Raw genomic sequence first — 17,655 nt, forward strand, 5'->3', positions numbered from 1 at the left:
TAAGTTATGTTAAGGGATGAGTGACATATTTATTTTTAGCTTACTTGGCTATAGTACTAATCTTCTTCATGTTTTGTTTTTCTCTACCAGGTTATTGGTGTATGTGGTGCGACCCTAGCTGATAGGAGTTGAGAGGGCAGTTGGGATGGTTAGTAGGGTTGTAGGACGTGTAGGTACCCCCTTTGAATGGGGAGTAGATTCCTCCAATCAGTGCCTTTGGCGATTTTTTGTTTTCCTATTTTTGTTGTAAATAGTTTTTTAGGTTTTGTAGATTTATTGGCTGTAGTTATTTTAGTTTATGTGGTTTTTGGGTTTTGTGGATTCTTTTGCATTAAAGCTCAGTGATCTGTAGTTCGGGTTCTTCCTCTCTCGAGTCTAAATGGTGCTATAGAAGGTTATAGTCCTGAAGAAGGACTCATACCCGAAACGTCGATTCTCCTGCTCCTTGGATGCTGCCTGACCTGCTGCGCCTTTCCAGCAACACATTTTCAGCTCAGATCTCCAGCATCTGCAGTCCTCACTTTCTCCTATGGAAGGTTATGGCTAAGCATGTGGTTAAGTGGTGCACCTGGAATATTAAGGGGAATCATTCGCTGGGCAAGAGGAAGAAGGAACTTTCCAGTATTAAAAGGGAAAGGGTGGATGTTGCCTTATTACAAGAAACACACATAGATGATGCAGAGCATTTGAAGCTGCAGAATGGTTATGATGGGGTTTATTTCTCATCTTTCAATACGAGGAGTAGAGGGGTGGTCATTTTAGTCAGAAAGAATATCCCATTTAAGTTGTTAGAGTGTATTAAAGACACACACAGGAGATTTGTAATCCTTGAAGCTTTGATACATGGGGAAGAATATGGGATCCTAAATGTTTACTGTCCCCTGGCCCAGCCCCTTAAATTCTAGATAGACGCACTTTCTCGACTGGTTAACCTTGCATCTCAGCATATTATCATAGGGACTTCAATTGTCTAATAGATCCTATGGGGGACAGATTGCCCAAAGGCCCTCCGATATCTTCTTCATGATCTAAATAATTAAGGGATTTGTGTGCTGAAATGGAATTGGTGGATGTTTGGAGGCAGGGACCTCACATTCTTTTCAAACCCACATAAATGCCATACCAAGATAGATCTTTTTCTGACCCCCGCAGCACATCTGGCAATATCACTACTTCTGATCGTGCCCAGTGTATTTAATGGTTAAGAGTAAGGATCCTGTGGTAGGCTTGTGGCACTGGCGACTGGACCCCTTCATCCTCAAAGATAGCAAGTTTATCAAATTTCTTTCTACTGAGTTCAGGGCTTTTTTTAAGGTATTAATTCAGGCTCAGCCAGTACCCCATCCATTCTGTGGGAAACAGCTAAAGCCTATGCTAGTGGATTAATTATTTCCTATTCAGCCAGTAAGAAGTGGCAGATGGGTGAGCAGCAATGCTTGTTCGAGACATGTCTGAAAACAGCTGAAAAAGCACTGGCTAAACTGCTGAGGATCACAGCGCTTTGGTCTATACTGAACTCCATGCTCACACGCACAGCCAAGAGGGAGCTTATATTTGCAAACCAAAGGCTGTTTGAGCATGGGGGTAAGCCAGGCGAGTATTTAGCGTACCTTGCCAGGAAAAGGAGTGCCCCCCAAGCCATTACCTCAATTAGGGAGGACACTGGAAATTTAACCTGTGATCCTAAAAAGGATTAATGCAGCATTTCGGAAATTTTACTCTGAACTATACCAATCTGAAAGCTATGAGGGTGGGCGGGTTAGGATGGAGTCTTTTTTTTTAAGAATTTGGACCTTCCGGGAATGATTCCTGAACAAGAGTCTCTCCTCAGTGCCCCATTGTCAGAACAAGAGGTGCAGAAGGCTGTGAGGCAGCTCCAGAATGGAAAGGCGCCTGGTACTGACGGGCTTTCCAGTGAGTTCCACAAGGAATTTATAAGTGTGTTGTCAGGGGCGATGCTTAGTACATTTAATGACTCGCACAATTGTGGCCTCCTCCCACCACCTTTAAGAGAGATGAACATCTCTCTCATTCTTAAAAAAGGGAAGGCCCCAGGGACTGTGCTTCCTATAGGCCCATTTCGCTCTGAATGTCGACTTCAAAATCCTATCTAAGACTTTGGCACTAAGACTGGAAACTGTACTGCCTACACCATTAAGGAGGACCAGATGGAGTTCAGAAAAGGTCGCAGATCAATGGATAATGTCTGGAGGTTACTTAACATGATCCAGATATGTCAACAGCAATGCGAGTTAGGTGAATGTCTGCTATTTCAGACGTTATGATGCTTGAGGAGATCAATAACATGAACGGACTGAATTTACAAACAATCCCAATGGAGGAAACTAATGGACAATATCTTACTTTTTAAAGTTTGACACCAGCAATCAAACCAAAAATAAACATAAATCCATAATAAATTGTGTTCAGTAGAGATTATAAATTAAAGTGTAAATAACTGATACAGCAAAAATACATCTTACAGATTGATTTGCAGCTCCTTTGGCATCAATAACATTAATCTCAGCTATACAGTTCCTCAAAATTCTGTTCTGACCAGGCAGAGGTTCAATTCTTTTATTCCTGTAGGTGTTATACATGTACCCCCAACTGACAATCGTTTTGTTACATCTATTTTCCAGATCTCCCTCAATTCCGCTCATGCCAGCAGCAAGTTTAGACTTTCTTTCCAATACAACAGAACTTCCTTCCTTAGCCCCTTCACACATACACTTTCCTCCAGGTGAAGAAAGAGAACTTGAAGGTTCCTATAACAAAAATAAGATATGGATGTTGGGAAATCTGAAATAAGAACCAAAAATTCCAGAAACTCAGCTGCTCTGGCAGCACCTGTGGAGAAAGAAACAACAGTTAATATCAAGAGTCAAAGCCATTGATTTCTCTGCCTATAAAGCCTGCATCCGTGTGCTTCTCTCTCACTTCACTTGAAGGGGCTATGATCTGAAAGCTCGTGGTTTCAAATAAAAATGTTGGACTGTAACCTGATGTCATGTGACTTCTGACATTGTCTACCCCAGTCCAACACCTCCAAATCAGGATTCAAATTAGCCTGAGGCAATTAAGATACCACAGTTTAAATACAATTGCTTCCAATAAATAATACTTTTTTCTGTATTTTCTTCAGGCCATCTTTATTTTAGCCATCTGCAATATCCAAAACATTGAATCAAGTGGCTACCACTTATTAATATTGAATCTTTGTTTAATACAGACATTGTTAGCATCATCCATTTTTGCAGCAGCAGCAGCAGGAGCAGTGAGAGTGAAGACCAGGGGACTGCCGTGAAGGTAAATTAATCCTTTAAAAACGTACCTCGTGGGTTCAGCGGCCTCCATTTTTGCAGCAGCAGTGGGAGTGGTGACAGCAAGGATCGGGGGCTGCCAGGAAGGTAAATTAATGCTTTAATAACTTGCCTCATTAAATCAGCAGCCTCCATTTTTGCAGGAGCAACAGGGGCGGTCAGAACGAGGTTTTGAGGGCTGCCGGGAAGGTAAATTAATCCTTTAAAAACTTACCTCATGAATAGGCTGAGCAGGAGTGGACACAGGACTGCTGAGTAAGTGAGGTAATATATTTGGGCAGTTGCTTTGCACAAAACCCATCTTCGTCCTCTAAACAAAAAAAAAATGGTTCCGTGTGCTGATTCAGCAAGGCTACTAGTCTTTCCTCAGTAGTCTTTTTGGAAATTCAACAGTGGGAATGGATGTTAGGGCAGTCGCATGCTCCTCCTGTAGGATGTGGGAGGCTAGGGTCAGCACTTGTGTCCCCACTGACTTCATCTGCAGGAAGTGCACCCAACTCCAGCTCCTCAGAAACCCCATTAGGGAACTAGAGCTGGAGCTGGATGAACTTGGATCATTCGGGAGGCAAAGGGGGTAATAGAGAGGTGTTACAGGGAGGTAGTCTCACCTCAGGTACAGGAAAAAGTTAGATGGGTTACAGTCAGGGGACAGAAAGGGAACAGGCAGACAGTGCAGGGATCCCCTGAGGCCATTCCCCTTAATAATAAATATACTGTTTTGGATACTATTGGTGGGGGTATCCTACTAGGGGAAAGCCATAGTGGCCAGATCTCTGGCACTGAGCCTGGGTCTGTAGCTCAGAAGGGAAGGGGGGAGAATAGAAAAGTGCCAGTGGTAGGAGACTCAATAGTTAGAGGCAAGGACAAGAGATTCTGTGATCGTGAACGGGACTCCCAGAAGGTATGTTGTGTCTGAGGTACCAGGGTCTGGGATGTCTTTGATTGAGTCTCTAAGATTCTGAAGGGGGAGGGTGAGCAACCAGAAGTTGTGGTGCACATTGGCCCCAGTGACATAGCTAGGAAAAGGAATGAGGTTCTAAAAAGTGATTTCAGGGAGTTAGGTTGGAAACTAAAAAGCAGAATGAGCACAGTAGTAATCTCAGAATTACTGCCGGTGCCATGTGTTAGTGAAACAAGGAACAGGGAGCGAGAGCAGCTAAACACGTGGCTACAGGGCTAGTGCAGGTGGGAGGGCTTCAGATACATAGATAACTGGGGAAAGTGAGACCTGTACATGAAGGATAGGTTGCATGTAAACTGGAAGGGCACCAATGTTCTGGGTGGGAGATTTGCTGGAGCACTTTGGGATGGTTTAAACTAGTTTTGCAGGGGGATGGGAACTAGAGGGTGAACTGGCAGAAATAGAATGCAGAGAGTCTGTCAGGAAGGATACACAGTTTATAGGGCAAAGGGATGTTTTAAAGTGTGTCTGTTTCAATGCAAGGAGTATCATGAATAAGAGTGATGAACTGAGAGCATGGATCAGTATTTGGAACAATGATGTTGTGGCCATAACGAAGACATGGATTTCACAGGTGCAGAAATTGCTATTGGATGTTCCAGGGTTTAGATCTTTTTAAAAGACCAGGGAAGGGGGTTAAAGAGGAGGGGGAGTAGCATTGTTAATTAGAGAGTGCATCACAATTGCATAAAAGAAGGCTGTTGAGGAGGGATTGTCTACTGAGTCAGTATGGATGGAAGTGAGTAACAGGAAAGGAGCAGTGACTTTATTGGGTGTTTTCTATAACCACTACTCGCCGCATAGCAGCAGAGAGATGGAAGAACAGATTGGACAGCAGATCTTGGAAAGGTGCAGATGTAACAGAGTTGTTGTTATGGGTGACTTCAACTTCCCCAATATTGATTGAAACCTCCTTAGTGCAGATAGTCTGGATGGAGCTGATTTTGTCAGGTATGTCCAGGAAGGATTCCAGACTCAATATGTAGATAGGCTGACTGGGGGAGGCCATACTGGATTAGTGCTAAGCAATGAGCCAGGCAATGTGTGAGAGTGTTTTGGTGACAGTGACTACAACTTCCTCACCTTCTCACCTTTACCATAGCCATGGAAAGGGATAGGAACAGACAGTATGGGAAAGTATTTAATTGGGGGAGGGGAAATTATACTGCTATTAGCTGTGGAATATAAATTGGGAACAATTCTTTTACAGAAAATGCACAATAGAAATGTGGAGGCTGTTTAAGGAGCATTTGTTGCAAGTGTTTGATAACTTTGTCCCACTGAGACAAGTAAGGAATAATAAGGGGAAGGAGCCATAGGTAACAAGAGCAGAGGAACTTCTTGTCAAAAGGAAGAAGCAAGTTAACTTAAGGTTGAGGAAGTAAGGAAAGATCTGGCACAGCTTTACAGGATTACAGGGTAGCTAGGAAAGAACTCAAAAATGAACTGAGAGCTAGGAGGGGGCACGAAAAAGCCTTAGTGGGAAGGAATAGAGAAAAACCCAAAGAGAGAGGGTAGGCCAAATTAAGGACAGTGGAGGGAACTTGTGCCTGGAGTCTGAAGAGGTAGAGGAGGCCCTAAATAAGTTTTTTGCTTCCGTTTTCATGAGCGAGAGGGACCTTGTTGATAGTGAGAACACCATGGACCATGTTAATAGGCTTGAACAGATTGATTTAAGGAAGTGGACGTGCTGAAAATTCTGGGAAGCATCAAGGATAGATATGTCCCCAGGGCTGGATCAGATATATGCAAGGTTACTACGGGAAGCATGGAATGAGATTGCCGCGATGACCTTTGCATCCTCGCTCTCCACGGGAGTACTGGATGATTGGAGGGAGGCAAATGTTGTTCCTCTGTGCAAGAAGGGAAATAGGAAAATCCCTGGGAATTACAGACCAGTTAGTCTTACATATGTGGCAAGCAAGGTACTGGAAAGGATTCTGAGAGAAAGGATTTATGATTATTTGGAAAAACATAGTTTGACTAAAGATAGTCAGCATGGCTTTATGAGGGGCAGGTCACGCCTCATAAGTCTTATTGACTTCTTTTGTTGTGATGAGACAAGATGACGAAGGTCGAGCAGTGGATGTGTCGTATGTGGATTTCAGTAAGGCATTTGATAAGGTTCCCCACAGTAGACTCATTCAGAAAGTTAGGAGGTATGGGATACAGGTAAGTTTGGCTGTCAGGATACAGAATTAGCTAACTGAAAGAAGACAGCGAGCGGTAGTGGATGGAAAGTATTCTGCCAGGAGGTCAGTGACCAGTGGTGTCCTGCAGGGATCTGTTCTTGGGCCTCTGTTCTTTGTCGTTCTTATAAACGACTTGCATGAAGAAGTGGAAGGCTGGGTTAGTAAGTTTGCCGATGACACAAAGATCGCTGGTGTTGTAGATAGTGTCGGGGACTGTTGCAGGCTACAACAAGACATTGACTGGATGCAGATCTGGGTTGAGAAGTGGCAGATGGAATTCAACCTGCATAAATGTGGAGTGATTCATCTTGGAAGGTCGAATTTGAATGCTGAATATAGGGTTAAAGACAGGATTTTTGGCAGTGTGGGGGAACAGAGTGATCTTGGGGTCCACATCCATAGATCCCTCAAAATTGCCAACCAAGTTGATAGGGCTATTAAGAAGGCGTATGGTGTTTTGGCTTTCATTAACAGGCTTATTGGGTTTAAGAGCCGTGAAGTTTTGCTGCAGCTTTATAAAACACTGGTTAGACCACACTTGGAATATCGTGTCCAGTTCTGGTCGCCTCATTATAGGAAAGATGTAGATGCTTTGGAGAGGGTGCAAAGGAGATTTACCAGGATGCTGCCTGGATTTGAGGACTTGTCTTATGAAGAGAGGTTGAGTGAGCCTAGGCTTTCCACACTGCAGAGAAAAAGGAAGACAGGTGACTTGACAGAGGTGTACAAAGTAGTGAGAGACAGAGATAGAGAGAATAGCCAGAGACTTTTCCCAAGGACAGAAATGTCTGTCACAAGGGGTCATAATTTTAAGATGACTGGAGGAAGGTATAGGGGAGATGTCAGAGGTGGATTCTTTACGCAGAGAGTGGTAGGTGTGTGGAATGCACTGCCAGTGGTGGTCATAGAGTCAGAGACATAAGGGACATTTAAGCGACTACTGGACAAGCACGGCAGTAAATCGAGGGGTGTGTAGATTAGATTGATCTTAGATTAGGTAAATGGTCAGCATGACATTGTGGGCCAAAGGGGCTATACTGTGTTATACTGTACTATGTTCTATGTTCTATCCGTTGCATTAATGATGAATATGTGTCTTATAATGTGATTATATCATAATAAGCAAATGTAATTATTTCTGCTGAAAAATACATTAGCCCAAAAGACTACTAATAGTCCACAGTTAGCATTTTCTTTCCCTGCTCATGCCAATATCACTGCAAAGCAGGGAGAAAGACAAAATGAAAATCCCACATTCTGTCTCTAAATGGTGTATTATGTTGGATATAATTTTAACCTCAACAATGCTAATGTACTTTTCTTCAATTTTGATGCTGGTAATGTAAGGTGTGTAGCATATCCTTGCTACAGTTATCAAGTTAAGAGGCTGTGAAACAATAGCAAAATCTCACTCTACGTATGTAACCTTGGTTGATGAAGAAAGTAGAAAAAGTATTTACTTGCTGAGAGGAGAAAAGTGTTCTAATTTTTTAATTGATATAAAATTATGATCATAATCGAATCAAAATTGTTGACAATATTAATGAGAGTGTAACAGTAATTTATGCTACTTGGAGGCACAGTATGACTGGAAAAGGAAACAAAAAGTAAAATACTTATTTCCCACACTGACTGCTCTAAACCAAACACCCCAGAGAAAACAGTAATGTGATCAGGTACTGAATTGGCTGGCCTTTTTCAACTTTCCTGAATGACCACAACAAAGATTAATTTTCTTTTTAGCATGAAGTTATATCTGTCTCCAAGTAAAATGCAATTAACTAATTTCTATTGTATCAATAAGGAGCCAATTATAATGTTTTTCTTGAGTGAAAGAGTGAGCAATTTTATCATCAGCCAATTGCGAAAGAAAATAAGACACAATGTCAAGTGTACACGTATACTTATACAAACCTAAACAAGGATAATGTCTAAGACAAAAAGAAGATAAAAGTACAACATAAAGTGCTTAAGGTGTTTTTGAGTTGTATATTTTAATTCTGAGACCACAGTTAGTTATTTAGAGTCTTGAATCATCAACAATAGTGAATATTTCAGTTGTCCTTTGAATTCTTGATGTTCTGATGTTTCTTTTAAACCTGTCTTGTCACTGGTCACTTGTTGTTCTTGAGAGGCAGACAGAGCACTTTCTGCAGTTACATTCTGCAGTCCCCTGCTCTGTTCTGCTTGAAGTACAAATTAGTTTGTTCAGTCTGTCTGCACAAGCTATGTGATTTTTCTTGTTTGCTAATTGTAGGTGGGGTATCATCTCCAATATTTGAAAATTCCCATAACATTATAAGTTGAAACAGGAGGAAAAGACCTTTTCAAGCCTGACTGGGTTGACTGGTTTTGGTGTCTTTGATAAATCGCTAACTTAAGTTCAGTTTGATTATTTTGTTTATTCCATGTTGGCTTCATTAAGCTTGGCTAAACGGTGTCATTAGGTGTTTGCTGTGGTCATTTTATTTCAGTGGTTGTGTCCCTTTTTTGTTATTCATTTCTGTCTTTTGAAAGTTCCACATATAAAAATCAGATGATGGCTTTAAAAATCAATGGTCCATATCTTATCATCATTGTGACAAAAAATGTGGTGCGCAATGAGTTCAGGTAATTTAACAAGTCTCAGTCTTATATTCTTCTTTTCCAATAAAGCCTTGCATCAATGCCATGACCACCCAATAAAAATCACAGCGAGACCAAATAAATTGATTTAAAATCAATATTTGTTCCTTTTGCCACCAAAAGAGAAAATGCTGGAAAATCTCAGCAGGTCTGGCAGCATCTGTAAGGAGAGAAAAGAGCTGAATTTCAAGTCTAACTGACCCTTTGTCAGCTTTGACAAGTATCATAGGGCAAGCCAGACAGAGAACAGCCAGGGAATTCCTAGAGGCATGGCATTCATCCACAAACTCCACCAACAAACACATCGACCTGGACCCAATATACCAACCACCACAGCGGACAGCTGAAACTGACAACCAGAAGCGGCAGGGACAGACCACTATAAACACCGGAGGAAACACCAAAGAAGCGCTTCGCAGGAGGCTCCCAAGCACTGATGATGTCGCCTAGCCAGGGGACGAAACGTTTGCAACAAAAACTTCCAGCTCGGCGAACAGAACCACAACAACGAGCACCCGAGCTACAAATCTTCGCACAAACTTTGAACAATATTTAATCAAAATATTTACTTCCACCTTGTGGTGATGCTGTGGCTTTAAGAGGTATGTTTTCTCTTGGTTTCTTTTAAGAGAGATTTCAAGGCAGAGATGCCAAGCTGGCTAATAAAGGCCCATAAACAGCTTGCGAGGCCTTAGCTGATTTTTTAAAGTTGGAACAACAGAAGCAGCCTGGATGAGTATGGCCAGCTTTCACAAACCAGTAATTCCAGGTTTTAGTTTTGAGCTCTGAGATTCAGTATCAGTTGCTGTTGAAGTCTCAACAAGGATGGAAGCTGCAGTAAATATTTCCTGGCTGCTACTCTCTGAGTTTTCTCTTTGCTTTTTCTTCTCAGTTGCTGGAGTTACATGTAAGACAAATCTGTTTTCTGAATTTTTCCAAGAGGTATATTTATGGGATGTTACTATATTGGAACAGTTGATGAATAATAGTTAGTGTATCTATTATTCTGTTCAGATTTTCAGCCGAGTTAAGTTATTCAAAGCTTTTTTTTCTTTTGTTGTATTTTAACTATAGTGTTTGAATAAATTGTGTCTTGCATAATGCCAAGTATAACTTGACTAGTTGAATTGCATCTGGAAGACAGTATTTTATATTTGCCTTTGAAATAAGATAAAGTTAGGTTCTAGGCTATCTTCTTAAAATATTTTAAGGGGATCTGGTCTGGTCCATAACAGCTTTCACAACATAATCTGCCTCAGCTTTTCCCTCATTCCCCTACCAGTGAAATTCTTAAGAGTACATTTGAACTACAAACATTTGTTTATGTAAATATGATTCCTTTTCTTATTATAAAAATGTTTACAGATGTCTCTTTAAGGAAGGAAATCTGCCATCCTTACCTGCTCTTACTGACAGATCCACAGTAATATGGTTGACTCTTAATCATCTACTCGGCAATTAAAGATGGATAATGAATACTGGCTCAGCCAGTGATGCCCACATTCTATGAATGAATTAAAAAAGATATTGATATCCATTTTGGCATAACAACAATAACGTTCATTGTATTTGTAATATATTTATGTAATGGATCTTGAAAGATCTTTCAGAAGTGCCTGAGGCTGGCAGACCTTTGTTCTCATTGCTTATTTTCCATTCTTATTTCTGTTGATGGGAAAATAGAGTAAAAAAATTATGTTAGCTTGAGGACACTTGGTAGTTAAGAACTCAAAATCTTAAGTCAATATTAACTGGTGTTCGTAGGAGTATGTCAACATTTTCAGTCAGTTTCTCACAGAGGAAAATTTGAAAATCATGACTCTAAATGTATTTGATTGCTTTTACGCAGGAGGTTTTATTTCTCTTTGTCTTTCTACTGACCATAAATTCTTCAATGCATTACAGAGTTATATCTTTTCCTGAAGAATATGTAGTGTGGGCACACATTTTCTCTGGGCTCAATGAAACACATGGAGAGATTTTTAGTCAATATTTGTGTTTATCTCTCCTCTCTCTATTTAAATTCTGTGTTAGCATATTTTGGTCTGTAACTCACTCATCTAATTAATATGTACTTGTATCTGTCAATTTACATTTGTTTCAAACTGTCTCTCTGTCGTAGTCAGTGTCCTCACCATAAGTCAATATCAGTAGATACTTCATTCAGTCACTTTATTTGTTCAACACAACTGGATTTCCAGATTAGTATCACGGTACTTATTGTATCACGGTTAGATCATAAGAAATAGCAGCAGGAGTAGGACATTTGTTCCCTAAAACCGGTCTACCATTTAGTAAAATCTGAGCTGATTTATCCCATGTCTCAACTCATTTTTAATACTTTCAGTGATCTAGCCTCTATTACTCTGGGGTGGAGAATTCTGGATGTTCAGTGCCTTCTGAGAGAAGAAATTCCTTTGCAATACCATTTTAAATGCATGTCCACTTAATTTGTTGCTATGTCCGCTAGTTCAAGATTCCTCCACTGATAGAAACATTTTCTCAACAATGTGCCCTGTCAAGACCCTCAAAATCTTATATGTTTCAAAGAGACCATCCCTCATTCTTCTAAACTCTAAGGAAATAAAAGCCTAACCTGTTTAGCCAATCGTAAACGATCCCTCATCCCAAGAATCAGCCAAGTGAATCTCTTTTGAATATCCCCAATGCCATTATATCCTTTCTTAAGTACAGGGGCCAAAACTGTACATGGTGCTCTAGGTGTAGCTTCACCAATACCCCATATGATTGTAACAAGACTTCCGTATATTTAAATTTGAAACCCGTAGCAATAAAGCCGAAATTCCATTTGACTTTTTAATTACTTATACTAACCACATGATAACTGTTGGTGTTTCATGCACAAGAACACCAAGATCCCTCTGTGCTACACTTTTTGGAGCCTCTCTCCATTAAATAGTTTCTGCTTTTTGATTCTTCTTATCAAAGTACATGGCCTCACACTTTCTTACATTAATCGTCATTTGCCAGGTTTTTGTCCACTCACCCAACCCATGTATCTCCTCTTGCAGATTCCGAATATCTTTATCACAATGTATCTTCAGAACTACTTTTGTACAGAAATTTGGATATATTCCACTCTTCCCCTTCTTCCATGTCATAACGTAAATGGTAAATAATCCATTAATCCTGATTCTTGGTCTTCTGTGTGAACCAATCCTTAATATATTATCCCATTTCAGTGAGCTCCTATCTTATGCAATAATTATTTATATGGTACCTTCTTGAATGCATTAGTTGAATGCTTTAACCCATGCACTTCACAAATCTAGCCTGACTAAAGTTTAAATAAAAGTACATTAAATATCTATGCAGCTTCTACTGCCATTTTGCCATTTTGCTTTAATAGAAACATGCAGGTGTTGTCATTCAACCCCTCAAGCCTGCTCTGCTATTTAATATGATCATGGCTGATCATTCAGCTTAATACCCTTATCATGCCTACTCATCATATCCCTTGATTCCTTTCGTCACAAGAGATATATCTACCTCCTTCTTGAAAACATCATGTTTTAGCCTCAACTACCTTCTGAGGTATTGAATTCCACAAGCTCACCACTCTCTGGGTGAAGAAATTTCTCCTCAACTCAGTCCTAAAAGGTTTACTCCCTTATCCTTAAACCATGACCTCTGGTTCTGAACTCCCCCACCATCAGGAACATCTATACTGCATCTAATCTGCTAGTCCTGTTAGAATTTTATAAGTTTCTATGGGATCCTCCTTCATTCTTCTAAACTCCAGTGAATACATTCCAAACTGATTCAATTGCTCCTTATATGTTAGTCCTGCTATCCCAGGAATCAATTTGATAAATCTTTGCTGCACTCCCTCCGTAGCAAGAACATTCTTCCACAGGTAAGGAGACCAAGACTGCACACAATATTCCAGGTGTGGTCTCAGTAGTGCCCTGAATAAATGCAGGAAGACATCCTGGCCCCTGTACTACAGACTTCTCTCCATGAAGGCCAAAATACAGTTTACTTTTTTTACTGCCGGCAGTAGCAAAGTGTTTACATTCAGTAACTGGTGCACAAGAACACCCAGGTCCCAATACTAAAAAGTATTGTAGAATTTTGTTTAATACAATATTGGTAGGATGTGGCTTTACTAAGAGAATAGGAACAGAACGTATCTTTCCACATTTGCTCAGTATCCTCTCCTCATTAATCCATATCAGCATCTTTTATTCTCTCAACACAAAATTGCACTCAGCTTCAGATCCTTTAACAGTGTTGTCCCAATCTACCTCTAGCCAAAATCACCTACCGTATCCTTTCTCCCCGACTCTGTGTCCTCCCTCACTTTACTCCACCATTCATAGCAAAGCTTTTGCATCAGTTCCAATTTCTGGATTCACTCTCCAAACCTTCACCTCACGTCTTGTCTCTCCAACTCAAAACGCAATATTTTGATGAAATTTTGGTTCATTCGTTCTTAGCCTCAGTATATTACTGAGCATCTGTTCCCTAAGAAATTTCATAGCAATACCTTTGTTTTCTTTAATGTTAAGAATCCAAAGCAATATTCAATGCAGTGTGATTACTGAACTAACAAGCTTACAATTCAAATCCAAATTCTACCACAACAGTTTGAAAATTTTAATTCAATTTTGAAAATATGGACATAAAATATTGGCATCAGTAAGAAGCTAGGAGAAAGTGAAGACTGCAGATGCTGGAGGTCAGAGCTGAAAGATGTGTTGCTGGAAAAGCGCAGCAGGTCAGGCACGAGGATTGGGACTGAGATAAGGTGGGGGGAGGGGAGATGAGGAAGCTGGAGAAATCTGCATTCATCCCTTGTGGTTGGAGGGTTCCTAGGCGGACGATGAGGCGCTCTTCCTCCAAGCGTCATGTTGCCAGTTGTGCTGGAATTGTATAAAACATTGGTTCGGCAACGCTAGAGTATTTTGTGTTATTCTGGAATCCAATTGGCGATGGTGCAGAGAGATGTAACATGATGTTGTGTAAGCTGGAAAATTTTAGTTATGAAGAGACAGATTGGTTAGACTAGAGTTGTTTTCCTTGAAGCAAGGGAAACTGGGAGGGAGGTGGCATGATTGAGATATATAAGGGTAGGCAGGAAGGAACCTTCCCCCTTGGTGGAGGGATCAATGACCAGGGACATAGACTTAAGGCAAGGGCAGAAGGTTTAGAGGAAATGTGGGAATTTTGTTTTCACTCAGAGGGTGAAGGGAATCGAGAATTCACTGCCTGTAAAATCTCCATAACACTTAATAAGTATTTAAATGTACACTTGCAATGTCAAGGGCTGGAAAATAGGATGAGAATAGTTACGTTCTTGTCTTTGACCATAGCAGATTAAATTGGCCAAAGGCTGAAAATGTGTTGCTGGAAAAGCACAGCAGGTCAGGCAGCATCCAAGGAGCAGGAGAATCGACGTTTTGGGCATGAGCCCTTCTTCAGGGCTTTATTTCAAAGGGAATAGACCATAACAATGGGAAAGTTTTGCTAAAACAATACTAGGCATTAGTCAGATCACAACTGGAATACTCTGAACTGTTCTGGCCTGTTATCAATGGGAAAGATATTCTGGCATTAGAGGCAGTCCATAGAGTTACAGAGGTTGTCAGCACTGAAAGAAGGCCCTTTGGCCAATTTAAGAGAAAGTGAGGACTGCAGATGCTGGAGATCAGAGCCGAAAATGTGATGCTGGAAAAGCGGAGCAGGTCAGGCAGCATCCAAGGAGCAGGAGAATCGATGTTTTGGGCATGAGCCCTTCTTCAGGCCTTTGAAATAAAGGCCAAAATTCAATTTTTCTTCCCAATTACCCGCTGAACCCTTTAGCTTTTTTGTAATTCATGGATGAGGATTCCCAAATCTCTCTGTTCTGTAGCTTTCTGCAGTCTTTCTCCATTTAAAGAATATTCAGATCCTCTATTCTTCCAGGCCCAGGGTCTGAACCCAGGGCTTGCTTTTCTTTTCTCCTTTTTTTCAGTTTTATAATTTGTTTTCTTTACTTACCTTCTGGAAAGATATTAGGGTTTGCAGCTTGGCAGAGTCTGGGGCCCAAAGCGGGACTTTGGCACTCAGCAACGAGGTGGCTGGTAACCCAGGTGGAACTCCATCGCTCAGGAGCATTGTCGAGGTCTGGAATGGTTGATGGCAAGACAGCTGGTGAGCCCGGGTGGCAGTTGGCAGTGAGATGGAAGCACGGGGGGAGAGATCACACCCAGAGAGGGGAGGAAATGAACCCAGCATGGGGAAGGGATCGAGCTCAGCTTGAGGAAGAGATTGAGCCTTTGTGGGCAAAGTCCAGCATGAAGCGACTGCAGGCCCATGGCGAAAGAAAGTCTGTAATGCTGACCTTTTCACTTCATATTCTTTATTTTTCCACTCTATAACAAGATCAGTAATTTTGAACTTTTACCTAATTTCTTTATTTGTATACTTTGTACCTAAGATGGCACAAGCAGTACACTTTTCACTGTACTCCTGTACTTGAGTACACATGACAATAAAACCTAATTTTAATTCTAATGCAAGGTACATAACCTCACATTTTTCCACATTATATTCCAACTGCTGAGATTTTGTCCATTTACTTAATCTATCTGTATTCCTCTGCAGACTCAATTGTGTCATTTTCACCACTTGCCTTCCTATCTATTTTTTGTGACATCTGCAAATTTGACTATAGTACATTCACTTTCCTCATCCGAGTCATCCATATATATTGGAAATAATTGTGGCTCCACCACTGATCCTTGTGGTGTTCCTCTGTGTGTCAGCAAGACTGGTTTTGATAAGAATTTAAGTTAGAAAATAACTACTGTTGTCTTAATCCTTGACTTTCAGTCTTCTGAACAAGGAACCTTCTCAGGACAACTGGCAGCAATGGGAACCAGTCTTGTTAATATTTTACACAATCAGAGAAATTAGGTTTGAAATAATGTTGTTGAAAAAGGAAAGATGTCACTGCCTAAAGAGTGTTACTTAAGTAAAATTACCGATACTAACTCATAATTATTCAAAAGCTGAAAGAAAATAAGTTCAGAACAACAGAATACATTCAGTAGATTTTTTTTAAAAAAGGTGTAACTAAGATTTGAGTACTGCATTCTGGGCTGCACCCTTTTGATGCAGAACAGCAAATGTTTATCGTTTGAAAAGGATTAACGGATCACACCATTGGATTATACCAGAGTTATAAAGTTGTATACAGCACGGAAACAGACCCTTCCGTCCAACTCGTCCATGCCGACAGCTATCCTAAAATTAATCAAGTCCCATTTGCCAGCACTTGGCCCATATCCGTCTAAACCCTTCCTGTTCATATACCCATCCAGATGCCTGTTAAATGTTGAACTAGTATCCAAATCAATTTAAACAGAAACTGCTTCAGATTCTTTCCAAATAGCCCGCCCGATGTTTATTAAAAGCTATCATTTGTCAGAAGCTCTTTTAAAACTATAAATTTACATTTTCTGAAGATTTTACGTCACGATGTTTTAAATTTAATAGAGCACTATAGTCAGCTTATTATTAAAGGAGTGTGTTAATGCAAGCTACGGTGATCTTAATTTATTCTCTGAAGTTAATAACATTGCGCAGCTTTCTATCTTTCGAAGATGTTGTGCCGGGTGGAATGCAATTCACATTTACGAAGTTCGATTTTCGTGGGTTAAGTTTGCATTTCTGGCGTCAGAAGTAATGGTATAAAAACAATGAAAAATAAACGCGGAGAGTACACATTCGAGCCCTCTTTAAAGTAGTGAGCGTTGATTACAGAGAGGCAGTACCGAGTACAGGTTGTCTCCTTATTACTGTAAAAGGGGACCTGGGTTGCTAGTTACTAGCTATTGGTCATCTGCTAACTGTGGATTGGGAATGCTAATTGGGCTGGGCGATTTTAAAGAGTCGTCGCCTTCCTGAAATAAATAGCATCTCGCATATAGATTTCGTTAATCTGAAAACACCCTTGTGTCAATTGTTCTGAAGAACACACCGAATCTGATGGTGAAAGTATGCGGTTCGAAATCAAAACTTACCACTTTTCATATATAAAAAAAGCCATTTTAATTAGAACCCCCATTTGCAAAGGATGGGGAAAGCTAGGTGGACCAGACTTGATTTCACATTTTAGTGATGGACAGCTGTTGCCACGGGAGGCAGAATTCATACGAGATCTATTTTTGAAATCAAAGTTTAACATTTGATCTTGGTATGAACAGCTAATGTGCCGTGTTACCGCTTTCGATATTTAAGATTTCGCTGAAACATTATCAACTTGCCCTTGGAAACAACGTTCCAAAGTTTGCTAAACGTTACCCTCTATTAATTATTCGCCTGCATTCGAACTTTCCAACTGTAGCCCAAATAATTACCTGAAATTGTGAGCAAATTAAGCATCTGCTTTCGTTGGCCGACGTGGAGCATTTGTCACTTGCTGACCTCGCTGCCGAGTTGGTTGGCGGAGCTTTACCATCAAGCACAGTCCACGAGTTAGCAGCTACATGTTTGAGAAGTCGCTGGTGCTCTTCCGTCTCTTGAATGATAACGCTCGCAATCCACG

General features: G+C 40.6%; 1 long non-coding RNA gene across 1 annotated transcript; it reads right to left on the minus strand.

The window, feature by feature from the left end:
* Positions 1–1,476: 1,476 nt before the first annotated feature.
* Positions 1,477–17,636, minus strand: LOC122556738. The gene is made up of 3 exons (XR_006313637.1): positions 17,468–17,636; positions 10,502–10,605; positions 1,477–2,768 (listed from the first exon to the last, which is right to left on the minus strand). It is a non-coding gene; the product is annotated as an uncharacterized LOC122556738 (long non-coding RNA).
* Positions 17,637–17,655: the final 19 nt, after the last annotated feature.

Source organism: Chiloscyllium plagiosum, chromosome 14 (genome assembly GCF_004010195.1).
Source record: "Chiloscyllium plagiosum isolate BGI_BamShark_2017 chromosome 14, ASM401019v2, whole genome shotgun sequence".
NCBI classification, from domain to species: domain Eukaryota; kingdom Metazoa; phylum Chordata; class Chondrichthyes; order Orectolobiformes; family Hemiscylliidae; genus Chiloscyllium; species Chiloscyllium plagiosum.